This window comes from Mirounga leonina, unplaced genomic scaffold (genome assembly GCF_011800145.1).
Source record: "Mirounga leonina isolate KUSES-001 unplaced genomic scaffold, KU_Mleo_1.0 Mir_173, whole genome shotgun sequence".
In the NCBI taxonomy this organism is placed as follows: Eukaryota; Metazoa; Chordata; class Mammalia; order Carnivora; family Phocidae; genus Mirounga; species Mirounga leonina.
Window position 1 is genome coordinate 47,252,468 of NW_023270447.1, and position 14,878 is coordinate 47,267,345.

Genomic DNA, 14,878 nt, shown 5'->3' on the forward strand with positions numbered 1-14,878 from the left:
GCGCAGGTCTCTAAGGCCCGCCTCATCGTTATAACCAGACTTCACTCGGGACCCTCTCAGGCCTGAGTCCTTCCTGCTTGTCAGCCACACTGAGGAAGGGGTCTCAAAACCTAGGAGGAAAACCAATCTATATGCCCTTTCCAAGTAGAAGAGCTGGGTTGAAATCCTCGGATATACTGCTTATGGGGCAAGGTACTTTACCTCTTTAAGGATCTATAAATTGTGGTGATAATATCAACCAGTTTGAAAAGACGACAAGAGGTATCAAGGCATCCAGGACAGTGTCTAATACACAATAGCTTCGCAAAACGTCACTTTACCTCCCTTCTTATTCTCTTTTCCAAGAGAAAATAGACCTCATTCACTCAGTTCACCCACTGATGTATTCAAGTACTTAACATGACTGCTTAATTCAGGGCAGCTGCTATTTTTCATTCACTGAGCAATCACAGCACCTGTGGTCACTTGCGATCAGAAAATGAAAGCCCTGCAAGGGAGAGTCAAGAGCATATAGCCTAGCCCTCATTCTTCGGATGAGGAAAGGGATGCTCAGAGAAGGCAAGGCATTTACCTGGGGTCACACAGCTAGTAAACTCAGAGTTAGGACTCCACGTAGCCTGTGGCTCCTTCACCGGATGACACGTCCAGCCTCAGGCAGTGGTGAGAACAGCCACTCAGTCAACATCCTCTGGTATCTGCAGCACCCCGGGGCGGGGGCGCGCCGGCCACTCTGGGGGCCCTGAAGACCCTCAAGGGCCCACCGGAATGGCAGCTGGAAGGAATTACGAGGCAGGCATTTAGAAAGCAGTTCCTTTCCAAATCAAATGCATTCTTGATGCTGCTAACACTCATATCCTAAAAATTGTTATTGAACGTGCTCTCCACATCCGAGCCTGACTCACTCTTTGAAATGGAAATCTGGGCGGTTTGGGTGGCTGTTCCTAAGGGCAGGCGACAGGACGGTGCTTGTTGGCAGTACCAACGGGCGGCGGGCAGCCTTGAGCCCGGGCCAGAGCCTCAGCCTCCAAGGCCACCTGGCAGGCTTCGGGGGCTCCAGAGCAGGGGCCTGGGCCTGAGCAAGCCTGACTTTGCCAGAGGCGGGATCTGTTTCTGATACGGTGTGGCAAATTTCTAAATCCTGGCTCTGGGATGGCATTTGCTCCTTGCAGGAAAAGAGCAAGGGGCCCGGGGGCCTCCAACTGATTCCAAAGTAGAACCAGCTGTTGGAATCCTGCAGCACTGATTAGGAAAGTTCACTTCCAGGTTGCGGTTTCCAGTTGATGAAGCCCTCGCTTGCCCCTCGCCCCCACCCTGTGCTGTCAGAGAGGCCCCCCGAAAACCGAGTTGCTGCATTCATTGATCCGGAGCTGGAAACCAGGCCGAGGCAGGAAGAGGGTCTAGAAACAATAGCGTCCGTCTCTTGAGTACCCGCTTGCTCTGTGCCTGCCATTGGGTTAGGTGCTTTGTAAATAGTATTTCCAATTCTTAAAGCCATGCAGCAATAGCAGCGTTCCCAGATTTTCAAATGAGGGAGAAAAACATTCAGGGAATAATAATTATTATTATCATACTCTTGCTACCTCACGTTTACTGAGTGCCCACCTACCTTCCTTAAGCACATTCCATATCATCTGCCAATTTATTATCACGTCACCTGTGATCCTGGTATTATTACTGTCTCCACTTTACAGATGAGGGAACCGAGGCTCAGGGAAGCTAGGTGACTCCTCACGGCCCTTGGCTTGAGATGCCCAGCGCATAGCTGCTCATGCCTGAGCTGGGATACAAACCCAGGTTTTTCTCACTATAAAACTAGTAATAGTGCCAACAGCTACCACTTGTTATAAGTTTACTATGAGCCACATACTGTGCTAAGGTTTTTTCTTTTTTTTTTAAACAGGCATCACCTCATTTAAATCTCATGCCAGTCCTCCGCTGTGTGTCATATTTTCCTGCCTTGGTAAGTGAAGAAACCGAAGCTAGGTGATTAAGAGAAGCAGGATTTGAATGCAGGTGCTTCTGCTCCCAGAGGGGTTGGTCTGAATCACTGTGATCTCTGCCTCTGAAAGTGTCCTGAGGGCTCATATCCCCGGGGTTGAGTTTCTAAGTTTTCCATTCTTTGCTATAACTTTATCACATTATGGAAAAACTGGGAGCTGGCCTCAAGCTCAGCCCCAGGTTTCGCAGTGACTATTCTGTCATTCTTTCCAATGTCAACCTTCAAAAGCCATGGTAAAAATGCATTGCAATTTGAAACTTGCCATGAATGCTATAAACAGACCATTAGTTTAAACTAGTGTTGATTTTGTGGACTATTAAGGATGAAATGAGTTTGATATTTACTAAGTTAAAGGAACATGAAGTTTATGGTTTTTAAATTGCTTTGAGGAGGCTTGCTAGAATTTTCCCTTATATAAAGTCAGGATGAATAATTTCTTTGACAATGTATATGTTCTCAAATAAGGGTCCACTTGGCCTCATGGATATCCTTTAAAGCAAGGTGAAATTCACCCATCTGAAAGGGAGCACAGTTACTATTGCCTATCTCATCAATCAACCCACAGATATTAAACACGCACTGAAGTGTCTGCAACCACTGGACACTTTCCAGGAGCTTCCGACATGGTTAGACTTGTTTGTTAAATTTGCATAACTATGTGATATGGGTATTCATACATTCATTCAACCATTCATTTATTTGTAAATGTTAATTAAGTGCTTCTGTGTGCCAGGCACCATGGCAGATGCTAGGCACCCAAGGATCTTCCAGAATTTCCAAGTCTCAAGGGGCAACCAGATAAGAAATCCACTTAGGGGTCACCACTGATGCCACAGAAGCAAATGGAAGCTCCTAATCCAGGCTGGGTACAGGTGTGACCAGGAAAGCTTTCTGGAGGAAGCTTCCTCTAAGCTGATAAACAAAGGATGAAGTGGAGTTTTTAAGAGAGATAAGCAGGAATTCCACGTGAAGTGAAGAGCTTTGCCTAAGTCTTTGGAGGGACAGAGTCTTTGCTAAGTGCTGAGAGAAGGAGACAAATGACACTATCAGAGTTTAGAGAAGGGAGCTCCATTTGAATTGGGGGAGGGGGAGGGTCGGAAGAGATGTGTTGGAGAAGGTAGAGCAGGATGCAGAGTATTTAGGCAGGGTGGAGGCTGGGGAGGTGTGAGGAACTGCATACGTAAGGGCACCAAGGGCAGAAGTCACGTTGAAGGGTCAATGAGAAGAGCCACATATCGAAGCAAAGCATGTACACCAGCACCACCATCATCCTCATCGTGGCTAACACCTTGCACTTACAACACATGTGGCCCTTGTTGGCAGATGATGCTCCATGGGTCTCTTGTATTTCTGCACATCTTGCAAGCAGAGGTACTGACTGCCTTTGTTCCAGACCATCTTTCCAGGATGCTTTTACAGAAACAGACTTGGGAGATATAATGTTCCTCTCTACACCAGAGAGCAGGTTCCCTTGCAGTCCATTAAAAAAGATTCAGGTTCCTTGAGCTCAGGGCTCCCCTCCTTAATGCAACCCACAGATGTCAGGTATCCCCTGGCCTTCCTCATGTCACCCCATGGGAACTGGGGCTAGGGAACGGGCATGAGAAAACACTGATACTCTGGCTACTGCTATTGCTGTGAGTGATACAATCTTTGTCTCTGATCCAGCAGCCATGAATCGTGCCAGGCTGACCTATTAGTTTGCAGGTAGTATGAGACCCCAGACCCCACCTGATTCTTGAAAGCCCTGTTCTAAGTGTTTCCCAGCATGAACTCGTTTAATCCTCACAAAAATCCCATGATATAGAAATGATTCCCATCCCTATCTGGACAAGAAAAGTAGAATAAAATAGTCCCCAAAGTAGGTTGGTGTGAGATCACGAAGAGTCTTGTGTGCTGGGCTAAAGAGCTTAAAGGATTTTGACCAGGAGAGGAATGGCAGGAAAACATTTTCCCGAAGCTCCTCTAGCCATGGTCTGTTGGAGGAATTGGGCAGTGAGGAAACAGGCAGGCAAACGTTAGAAGGCAGCACCTAGGCTCCAGAAAGGCTTGACAGATGGGCTAAATGTACCAATGCTAGAGTTTCACGAGGCTAAATGTCAGGCCCTGGACAAGACTCCGAAATACCAACGGCTCCAGCAAATGGTTGGAGGGACGTGACTTAGCAGCACAGCCCTTGAAAATGAGGCCTAAGCCTTCCAGGGACCAGATGACCTGGGGTGAGTCAGCAGGGGCTGCACCTGCCGAAAGGGCCACCGTGAGTCCTCGCGGCATGAATAGGCCAGTGTCAGGTGGGAGGCAACAATCCAGCCCTGGCTCCACTCCCCCAGGTCCACTCATCTTCAGTTCTGAGCACTTGTCTTGCGTCCAGCTCCGTGGCAGCTCTTGGCATTCATGATCCCACGTAAAGCCCCCAGCAGACCGATGGGGCATCACGACCCTCTTGTTTTACATATAGGGAAACTAAGACTCAGTGAAATTTGCCTGAGCTCTCCCAGCTAATAAGTGGCAATGTCATGGTTCACGATTAGGCCTAGTGTCACCATAAAGAGTGTGCTCTTCAGCCCCACACCAGCTGCTACCTTCAGAAGGACAGTGTCAAAATGGAACAGGTCCATGACAAACGCTCAAAGATGTCAAGGGAACTAGGAACTATGACACTGGTCGAGGAGGATAGATGCTCGTGAATGGGGAGCCAAGCCACTCACACAGCAGGGCCTGCAAGCTCTTCCCATGTCTAGGGGCAATCTCGCAGAATCCATGTATGTATCTGTGGTTCCTCAGGGGCACCAGGACCCATGAAGAGATAAAAATCCCTCTTCATCGAATTCTTTTCTTCTATTGCTCTGCATGGAAAATCTGTGTGCATCTTTTCAGACCAAGCCTGAGCTCCGATCTCCCCCCAAAGTCCTCCTCGCCTGCTCAGGAGCTACTGCTCCATGAGCCTGCAACCCCCCAGTCTTGCTTTCAACCATCTTTTCAACCCTGGGTGGAGTGTTCCAGGCCCCCCAGCCTGGGAATACCTCAAGAGTAGAGGCTGTGTTCAACTCTACACTCCCAGAGACCTGTGGATGCCTGGTCTGAAAAGATAACCCAAATAAAAACGAAAGCCATGATACCTAAGAGACATGGAGGTCATGAAATGGATCCAAGAGCGCCAATTTGCAAAGAGTCTGGGGAAACAGGGCCCAAGAGAAAGGCCTGGACAGTGAATAATTAGCGCTGGCCAAGGGAGAGGATATTCTGGTTGGCAGAGCGACTCCCTGCTGTTGGGAAACTGCCCCCAGCGACACTCGGGCCTGGAGAGGAGGGGAACAGGAAGGAACCATCCACCTGGGGCAGTCAGTGTTCCGACATCTTAACATCCTGTCCTCACAGGACACATTCCAGGCAGCTAAATAGAACAGGTGCCCAGCCAAGGATTGGTGTTTGCTTTTGCACTCCTGGGGCCAGTGTGCCAGGGACAAAACTCCCTCCCCTCGCCTCTGCATGCCCCCCTTCCCCGAGAACAAGAAGGTGGGCAGAAAAAGAAGAAAACAGATGGATGAATCAGACCTCCGAACCTTAACAAAGCTCCTACTATGTGCCCGGTGGTGAGAGATGGGTACTAAGATCAATAGCAAGTAGCATGGTGTAGCCAAGTGAAGAGGCTGGGAGGGAGGCCCATGCCAGGAAAAATCCCAACTCCATGCCCTATGAGCTGTGGGACCCTGGCTGGGGATCTGACCTCCTGAAGCTGCTGTTTCCTCTTCTATAAGGGGATCCTGTGACACCACCCTCACTGGACAGGTGTGAAGATGAAATGGAGCCACACACACACGCGAAGCGTTTAGAAGGCCAATAGCAGGCATGCCCGAGATGCTAATGCACTCTCCTTGTCCGTTTGCAGCAGGAATCTGCAAGAAAGTACAAGATGGAGAGGCAGACGGGTGGGGACAAGGAGCTGGGTTACCAGACCAATGTATTAACCTCTCTGAGCCTGAGTTCCCTCTTATGCAACAGGACTGTCTGGAGGAAGGCAACAAGGAGATGGCTGTGAACGTGCTCAGGAAACTGCCAAGTTCTAGCCGAACCCACGCGATTGTAGCTATTGCTCTTCATTCCGTCATTCAGAACATAAAACTTCACCGAAAGCGACGCTCAAAAACAGGAGTCGGTCAGAAGTGCCACAGGATCGGAGCAGGTAGTCAGAGCTGTGGGGTTCCAGGAGCAGGGGCTGTGGTGACACGTGGGCTGGGGCAGCTGGGAAAGGCCTCTTCTCCATAGAAGATGTGGGCTCTGTGGAATAAGCTCAGGAGGCTGACCCAGTCCCCCTGACCTGGGTGCATGCACTTCCCTCTCCCGGCTCCTCACCCCAAGTTCAAATTGTCCCTGTGTGCTTCCATTTCCCCACCCAAACCGTGAGGCCGGGGGCATGTTTCTCCATCATCATGTCCCTACTGCCTAGTGCAGGACCCATGACACAGTGAATGCTGGAGATATGCATTTGAGGGAGGGCCAGAAGGGGCGGGGCATAGGGCCAAACCCGAAGTCATATTTAAGCCCAAGCAAAAGCCTGGGGAGATTTTTCTGAGCCACCAGAGACCTGACAGATCCTGGCCCCCTGGAGCATTTCAGCACAGGAGGAGAACAGACCTGAATGAAATCAGGGTTCAGTCCTCCCTGCCTCAGAACAGCCCAGTGGTTTGGCCCAGGCTCCAGACACAGCCAAGTGGTTTGGCCTCGCTTGGCTTTCTTTAAGCCAGACAAGTGCTATCTCAGGGGAAGTGTTGGCTGTCCCCATTCCCTTCCTTCATCCCAGCCCCCGGTGCCTAAACCCAGATGTTCTGTCTAAAGAGGAATTTGGAGTCTGGAAAAGTTGTGCTCAGCAGCCCTTTCCCTCAGGAAAGCACACCTCACACCTTCTAATTAAAAGTCTCAGCACACCTGGGAGGTCACAATTCCTTCCCTGCCCCCGTCTGTCTTCCCTTTTTACAGTTGCGAGCCAACTGGGGGCCTATTCCTTTTTCTGCTCCAGGCCATAGAGAAGAAGTCTGATTTTCGGGACTTTATGGCTCCTCATCCTGTACTCAGACCCTGATCTACCTCTTTCATCGGGGAACTGGGAGGTGTAATTACTGCTCCTGGGAGCTTTGAAGGTCCGCATGCTCTGTGGCAGCAGAGGTGTTAAATATGATGATTAGCATTAACAATAAATATTATTAGCAGCAAAGCTTAGCTCTTTTGAAAGGGGGAAACGGCCCTGCAACTATTTCCCAGTGCCGAGCATCCCTCCGTTGCTTGTTTTGCTCTTAAAGAAGATGCCATGCCCGGATGGGGTGGGCTGGGGAGTTGGGCCACAGGCGTCCTGTAATGATCAGAAGCCAACCCTGGCCAAAGATGGGGAGAGAGCCTCATAAGCGCTCCGTGTGGGCCTAGCCTTTAGTATCTATCGAGATGCCTAATCTGGCCCCCATCTCCTTCATCTTGAGCCATTCTAGATACCAAGGCACTCTGGCCCTCTTTTAATTCCTCTTGTGTGCTCTTTCCAACCCCAGGACTAGGACACATGCTAGTCCCTCTACCCAGAAGGCCTTCCTCTCCCCCGTGACACTCCAGTAAGCTGATATCAGTGCATCCTTTGGTCTCTTTTAGGTGCTGCTGGGTACTCTGTATTTCTCTTTTGTGGCACAGATATTTACTCAATGTCTGCCTTCCCTGCTACATTGGCATGCATACAAGGACAGGTCAGAGTTCATCCATGAGCCAGTTCATTTCACTCTATTCTCTACACTAAGTTTGACAAAGTAAGTAGGTGTCTTTTCTGTAGCAACACCTAGCCGACTTATATGCTTAATATATAAGCATATGAGGAGGGGTAAGATATCCCGAGTGTCATCAGTGCAAAATTTCTACCTTACACCTCCAGGCAGGCTGCACTCCCAGAACTGAAGCATCCTGGAGGAACAAGAAGCCTGCACAAGTATCCCCTTGCCACATCTTTTATTGTCTAAATTCCAACTGTTTGAGTGCCAGTGGGAGTGGCCATGTCTGTGCTTTCTCCGCTCCTTGGCTATGTGGGGTAGGCCGAGACCTGCTCACACTTGGTCACAGTGATTTGTCCAAGGCATACACATGACCTACATCAGGCCAATCATGGGGCTTCCATGGGATTTTTCTATCTCACACTCTAGGAAAAAACTCTCTTCACTCTCTGATAACAAGCTAAAAAAACTAGACGGCTAAACTGTACATAGATCATTATGTATTTTTCTGTAGCTATCATATTTCACAAATTTAAAAAGACTTTACAAAACTTGGAAGACAAGCCTGAAGCTTTGGTTATCATGCTGGAAGTTCATGAACAGCAGGAGAGAATAAGACAGGTAGGCAATAAGTCAGAGAGGTAGAAGACAGAGAGGTGTTCTGGCAGCACAGGACACCCAGATCTAGCCATTCCTGAGGCGGGATCCACCCCTGCCCTTGATTTATCTGAACAAATAAAGTCCCCTTTTTGGCTTAAGCTAGACTGAGTTCAGATTTCTTTTCCCTGAACGGACTAACCACCAAGAAATAAAAATAATACTTCATATTTTATTTATGCCCACATTGTTCCACAAAGAATTTAAAGCTAACATCATTCCTTCGTCTTACATTTTCTGATATATGATTACTTTACTCAAAGTAATTTCTCAATATAACTTTGTGAGACTAGCAAAGCAAGTATAATTCATCCATTTTACAGATAAAATCACTGAGACCCAAAAAAGTAAAGGAACTTCAGTCCCACAGCTAGTAAATGGCAGAGCCTCAATAGGAGTCTAGGTTTTCTTATTTTTCTCTCCATTTTATTAATAAATCATGGCTATGAGCACTGAGAGAGAGAATTTGGCTGCTTGGATCCAAAAGATTTCCACAGCTTCTTACTGTGGGTAATTATGCCCCTTTAAGAAGCATATTTTCACAGTACAAAAACACTTGCTCAAAATATTCCTGAGAAGTCATGGAAGTTGAAGACGATCACAGAGTCTTAAGGTCTGTCCAGGTTGAAAAGAGATACCAAGATCCTGACTTGTTTCTTAGGAGAACAGGGTGCTCAACACCCAGTGGAAGGAGATAGTGGATGCATTTGGTGAGGAAGGGTCCACTGGTGTTGAGAAGAGGCAGGAGGTGAGACAGAGGAGGCTGGGAAACGTCTGCTTTCATTCACTGAGATGTAAGAAGAACATGGGAAGTTGGAAACACTGCTGTAAAACCAGACAGACCCGAGTCCAAATCTGGCTTCTAGTCAATACTTTGTGTAAGTCACTGAATCTCTTTCAATCTCTGGCTCTTCATTTGTAAAATGGGGCTAATAATTCCTTCTTTCAAAGTGCACACGTATGGATCATGCATATAAAATGCACCCACCACAGTGTCTGGCACATAGTAGATGCTCAATCAGTTTCTCTTACCCTCATAGGAGTAATGCTCACACTTTATCCTCTGTAAGCAACAAGCCCGTAGGAAACACCTGTGTGACCCAAGGCAGGGTAGTACATGGTGCACTCTGATTCTGCAACCAGATCTTTCCCCATGTGGCCCCCAGCACCTTCAATGGCCATGATGCCCCTTCTGCTCTTCCTTCTCCCATATGCCATTCCAACCTTCAGACGGATTGTCTGTGGGCCAAATCTCATCCTCTCCACCTTGCCTGAACCTCAGTGTATTTCCAAACAGAATGTTTTCCTGGATGGTTTATTTGCCAGTGAGGCTTGCCCTGGAAAAGCTTCTAGTGGTGTCCCTTCTGCAGAGTAGCCCCTCTTCCAACAGAGAAAAGGGAAGGAAGCAGCAAAGAAAGACAGAGGAGGGTCTGCAGGATGGAAAAAAAAAAGAATAAAGGAAATATGATAGATTTACTGTTTCAAGGGCTTTCCCCAAGAACTATCTTAACAGCCATCGGAAGACTGGATTTCATTAAACATCATATTTACCAACTACGATACCCAAGATTTCTATTTGGGGGAATCTCCTACCACCCACTCCATTCTCTTATGGTCAAAATGCCACATTAGCCTTCAAGGCTCAGCTTAAATGCCTTTTGACTTGTGTTCATTAATTCATGTATTTGACTAATATCAGTAGAATTCCAAGTATGTGCCAAACACTGTTTTGGGTGCTGGGAATATAGTGGTGACCAAGACAGACACCATCTCGGTTCTAATGAACCTTTGAGGCTTGCCTGGTTTCCCCCTCAGAGATGATGAGTACCCCCTCTCTTTGTTCCCACAACTGTTGTTGCTGCTCCTACTGCAACTGGTTTGATGTCTTCCTTCCTTTCTTAATAAAAGTCTACAAAGAGCATGACCAACTCATCTCAGTGTGCTTGGGCCTTCTCTGGTTTTAGCACTGAAAGTACCATGTTGCAAGAAAACTCTCAGGTCCCAACAAATTGGGACAGTTGTTCACCCTGCTATAAAGTCAATGCTATGACAACAACAGGAAAGGGTCTTTGAAGAAAATTGCTCAATCGTTCATTCTTCAAATATTCACTGAGACTGATTCTTGTATTATTATAACTGGTTGTCTCTGTTTTATGTTGTATTTCTCCCATTCTACCTGAGCCTCTGGGGGCTGGGGCCCATGTCTTTTTCACCCTTGCATTGCTGGTCCCCAGCACAGTGTCTGGCACATAAAAGTAACTTAATTTTATGCAAACCACTGTGTTTATATTGAGAAACAGTGTACATTTGTGCAAAACAATCTTGAAGTATGTGTTTCTACAATTTTTAAACAGAGATCTCTATGTATTAGCTTGGCTGGAACGCTCGGCAAGTGATAAGATTCATTAAGAAGCCCCTCCTCTCCTACTCTCCATCCAGCCCCTCCTATACAGGTATCAGGGTCATCCAGTCCCAGATACGTTTTCAGAGGGTTCTAGTTTTCTGTAAACTGACTTGAAATAGAAATCTCTGTACCTTCCATCCATTGGTTATGGTCCTTCTAGCCCAAGACATAAAAACAATCCCAGACTCCTATAGCTGGTAGCCCTTCATGTAGAAGCAATGCATTTCATGTTTTTTCCTTCCTCCCCCCAACCCCTACTGGTACACACACCTGAGATTTTCTTAGCCATTCTTACAGTTCCTCCAACTGTAGCCAGACTGCTAAGATTTTAGGATCCAGGTCAGAGTCCTCTAAATTTGTCCCACTTTTCCTCCTTCATAAAGTGCCTAAATCCGAACAGTTCTCTAATGGGTCTGACTAGACTAGGACGATCATTCCCACCTGTCCCTAGCTTAGTAAACTCCTAATAATGCAGTGTAAGGTCTCAAATGCCTTTTGTGCATGTGCGTTAAGGGCCATCTACTTAGGTACCTGGCACATTTTAGGCATTCAGTAAATTATCACTGGCTGCCCGGATGCCTGCATGCACAGATTCGTTATGTGGGTGGAGCATGATAAAGATTCTTGAAAGCACAATCATAAGAAATAAGGACATTGTACCGGGTTGTATAGTGTCCTCCCAAAATTCATGTCTACCTAGAACCTCAGAATGTGATTTTACTTGGAAATAGGGTCATTGCAGATAAAATTAAACAAGTTAAGATGAGATCATACCAAAAGGAAAACTGTATACTTGAAAAACAAACTCCTACATCTTATAAGAAAACAGAAGACATATACACAGAGGGTAGACAATGTGAAGACACTCAGGAAGAACACCACATGAAGATGTAGGAAGAGATTGGAGGACTGCAGCGGCAAGTCAAGGAATGCCAGCCACTGCCGGAAGCTAGGAAGAGACAGCGGATGATAACCCCTTAGAACCTTCAGAAAAAGTGTGACCCTGCTGACACCTTGATTTCATATCTCTAGCCTCCAGAACTGACGGAATAAATTTTTGCTGTTGTAAACCACCCAGTTTGTGGCGATTTGTTATAGCAGCTGCAGGAACCAAATACAGACATATTAAATGTTTCACTCTTCCTTTCCTATATTCAGCCTGAGAGGATGCAATGAGAGTATTGGAAGAATATTCAACAAAGTTAGGAGAGTGTTCAAATCATGGTTTTATCACTCCCTAGTTGTGTGATCCTAAAAAGTAATCTCACTTCTGTGATACTCAGTTTTATCACTAGCAAAATAGGGACACAAATATATAGCATGCAGAATTAGTTTAGGGACAAAGAGTGATAAAGAATAGGAGAGTGCTTTACAAACTATAGAAACTTTTCAGGTATCAGTTATTTTTTTCCCCCTTTTTTTTTCTTAAGTAGATTTTTCCTCAGATTTGCCATTTTACTTTTCCCCCAAAGAACTAGCTCATGAATATATTTATGAATTCTACTATTTTGTTGATTTTCAAATGCCCTTATTATCCTTATCTTTTTTAAATTGTCCTGTTTTTCTTGGTTTTGTTTTGCTGCCCATTTTTAAAAAATTCTTAGGTTAGACATGTTGTTGCTTTCTTTTCATGTATTCTTATTTTTAAATGAAAGCTACAAATTTACCTCTGATTATGGCTTTGGCTGCACTACATACATTTTTATATCTAGTATTCTCACTTTCTTTTTTTTTCCTCTAAGTTACTTACAATTGTGTATTTTTTTAATGTTTCATTTTTTTTAAAAGATTTTATTTATTGGGGCGCCTGGGTGGCTCAGTCGGTTAAGCGGCTGCCTTCAGCTCAGGTCATGATCCCAGGGTCCTGGGATCGAGCCCCACGTCAGGCTCCCTGCTCAGTGGAGAGCTTGCTTCTTCCTCTCCCTCTCCCTGCTGTTCTGCCTACTTGTGCTCTCTCTCTCTCTGTCAAATAAATAAAATCTTTAAAAAAAATAAAAGATTTTATTTATTTATTTGAAAGAGAGAGAGACAGAGAGAGAGGGAACACAAGCAGGGGGAGTAGAGGAGGGAGAAGCAGGCTTCCAGCCAAGCAGGGAGCCCGATGCGGGGCTTGATCCCAGGACTCTGGGATCATGACCTGAGCCAAAGGCAGACGCTTAACGACTGAGCAACCCAGGCACCCCTAAATGTTTCATCTCTGAGTTACTTTTGCTATTATACTCAACAATGTGCAATGGCCTCCCTGATCCAGGAGGACATGGCATTGTCATCACTATGTTGAAGCTAGGGTATTACAATATTCTGTAAACAGTTTTCTCTCTGACACCTTTTAGACATGTACATCATGACTGAATTTTTTTTTTAGTAGGGAGTTTTTATTTTCTCGTCATGAAAGCATCAGCCACAAAATATTAGCAGCTCTTTGGATTCAGACATTTGTCAGTGGAGTACCTTTCTGAAATGTTCTCATATCTCCCTCCAAATCCACCAAGAACTAAAGAAATCAAAAATCCTGCTGAGGAAAAGGAAAGTGTTAGCAACACTAGTCAATGGCCCTGAACTTAGCTTATGAATTATGTTCCCAGGATTGCAGTCTAAACATTAACCTTTCTTTATGCTTAACACACAGCCTAATGTCTCCTTGAAAGTTTCACAAACTACCTGCACTCAGGTCACATACTTTGCTGAGTCTAGGACTCAATCTTGACTCCCAAATGAGACTGTAAGCTCCTTGAGTGTGAGACCATTTCTTATGCCTTTTTTCCATCTCTCCTTATACTCCCTAGCATCCAGCACCAATAAATAGCACAATTGTTTGATTATAATTCTTGCAGAACATTTCTTGAAAGGGAACGTAACTGTGAAATTTAGGTCACAGATTTTAAAGTAGTCACATGGTAAAATCTAGGGCCTTTTTTTTTTTTAAGACTTTATTTATTTATCTGACAGAGACACAGTGAGAGAGGGAACACAAGCAGGGGAAGTGGGAGAGGGAGAAGAAGGCTTCCCGCCGAGCAGGGAGCCTGATGTGAGGCTTGATCCCAGGACCCCGGGATCATGACCCGAGCTGAAGGCAGATGCTTAACGACTGAGCCACCCAGGTGCCCCAAAATCTAGGGCCTTTTAAAAACCTTTAAAAAGGTTGAGGCTAATACCTCAGATGCATCTTTGAACAGAAGAAATAGTGGTATCCTCAGCATCAAGGGATTACATTTTTAGACACTGCAAAAACCAAAAGTGTCATATTGATACTTGTGCAACTAGAGCTACCTTGGGCTTATGTTCTCCTAAGTACGGTGGTGAAGGCAATGGGGTCCAAAATTATTCTAACAATAACGTGTCACATGTGTAAAATACTTTACAATTCACAAAACTCTCCCATGTGTGAGTTCTCTTGATGGTCAAGGCAGATCTGTGAAGAAAGCAAATTAGGGACTATCATCCCCATTTTGGAAAATAGGGGTTTAGGGTTCAGAAGACATTGGCTAATTTACCCAAAGTCAAAAAGCTAGTAGATAGTTGGAACAGAATTAAGCCCAAAGTTTCTCACTCTCCATCCTAATTTTTTTAGGCTACAGCTACTCTAAACTGATTTGGGTACTCATGATAGAAATCTCCACACTCAGTCATCAGTTTCAATGGCTAGATAGTCACTCACCAAACATCCTTTGTGTTTCCACATGCTTGGAGATACACATGAAGAAGACACAGTCTCTACCCCGAAGGAGCTCACAGAAAAGTAACCCGGTTAGTATAATGGGCATGACAAATTATATTAGCCACAAGTGCCAAGAGAATTAAAATAAATAATAAGTATGATAATAAGTCACATTTATTGAGAATTTATGTGCCAGTTTCTGTCCTAAGCACATTGCATCTGGGGTGAGTAACATCATGTACCATATTGCCCGGTGTGTAACAAGAGTTTAAGTCAGCAACCATTATCTTTACTGTAGTTTTTAAAAAATAAAATCAGGGGTTGTTATCTGAAAAAAAGCGGGGGAAGAATATTTAAATTTTAAATTATCCAGAGCAACACAGTAAAGGGGTAACTAGCCATCTGGGGAAATCGGA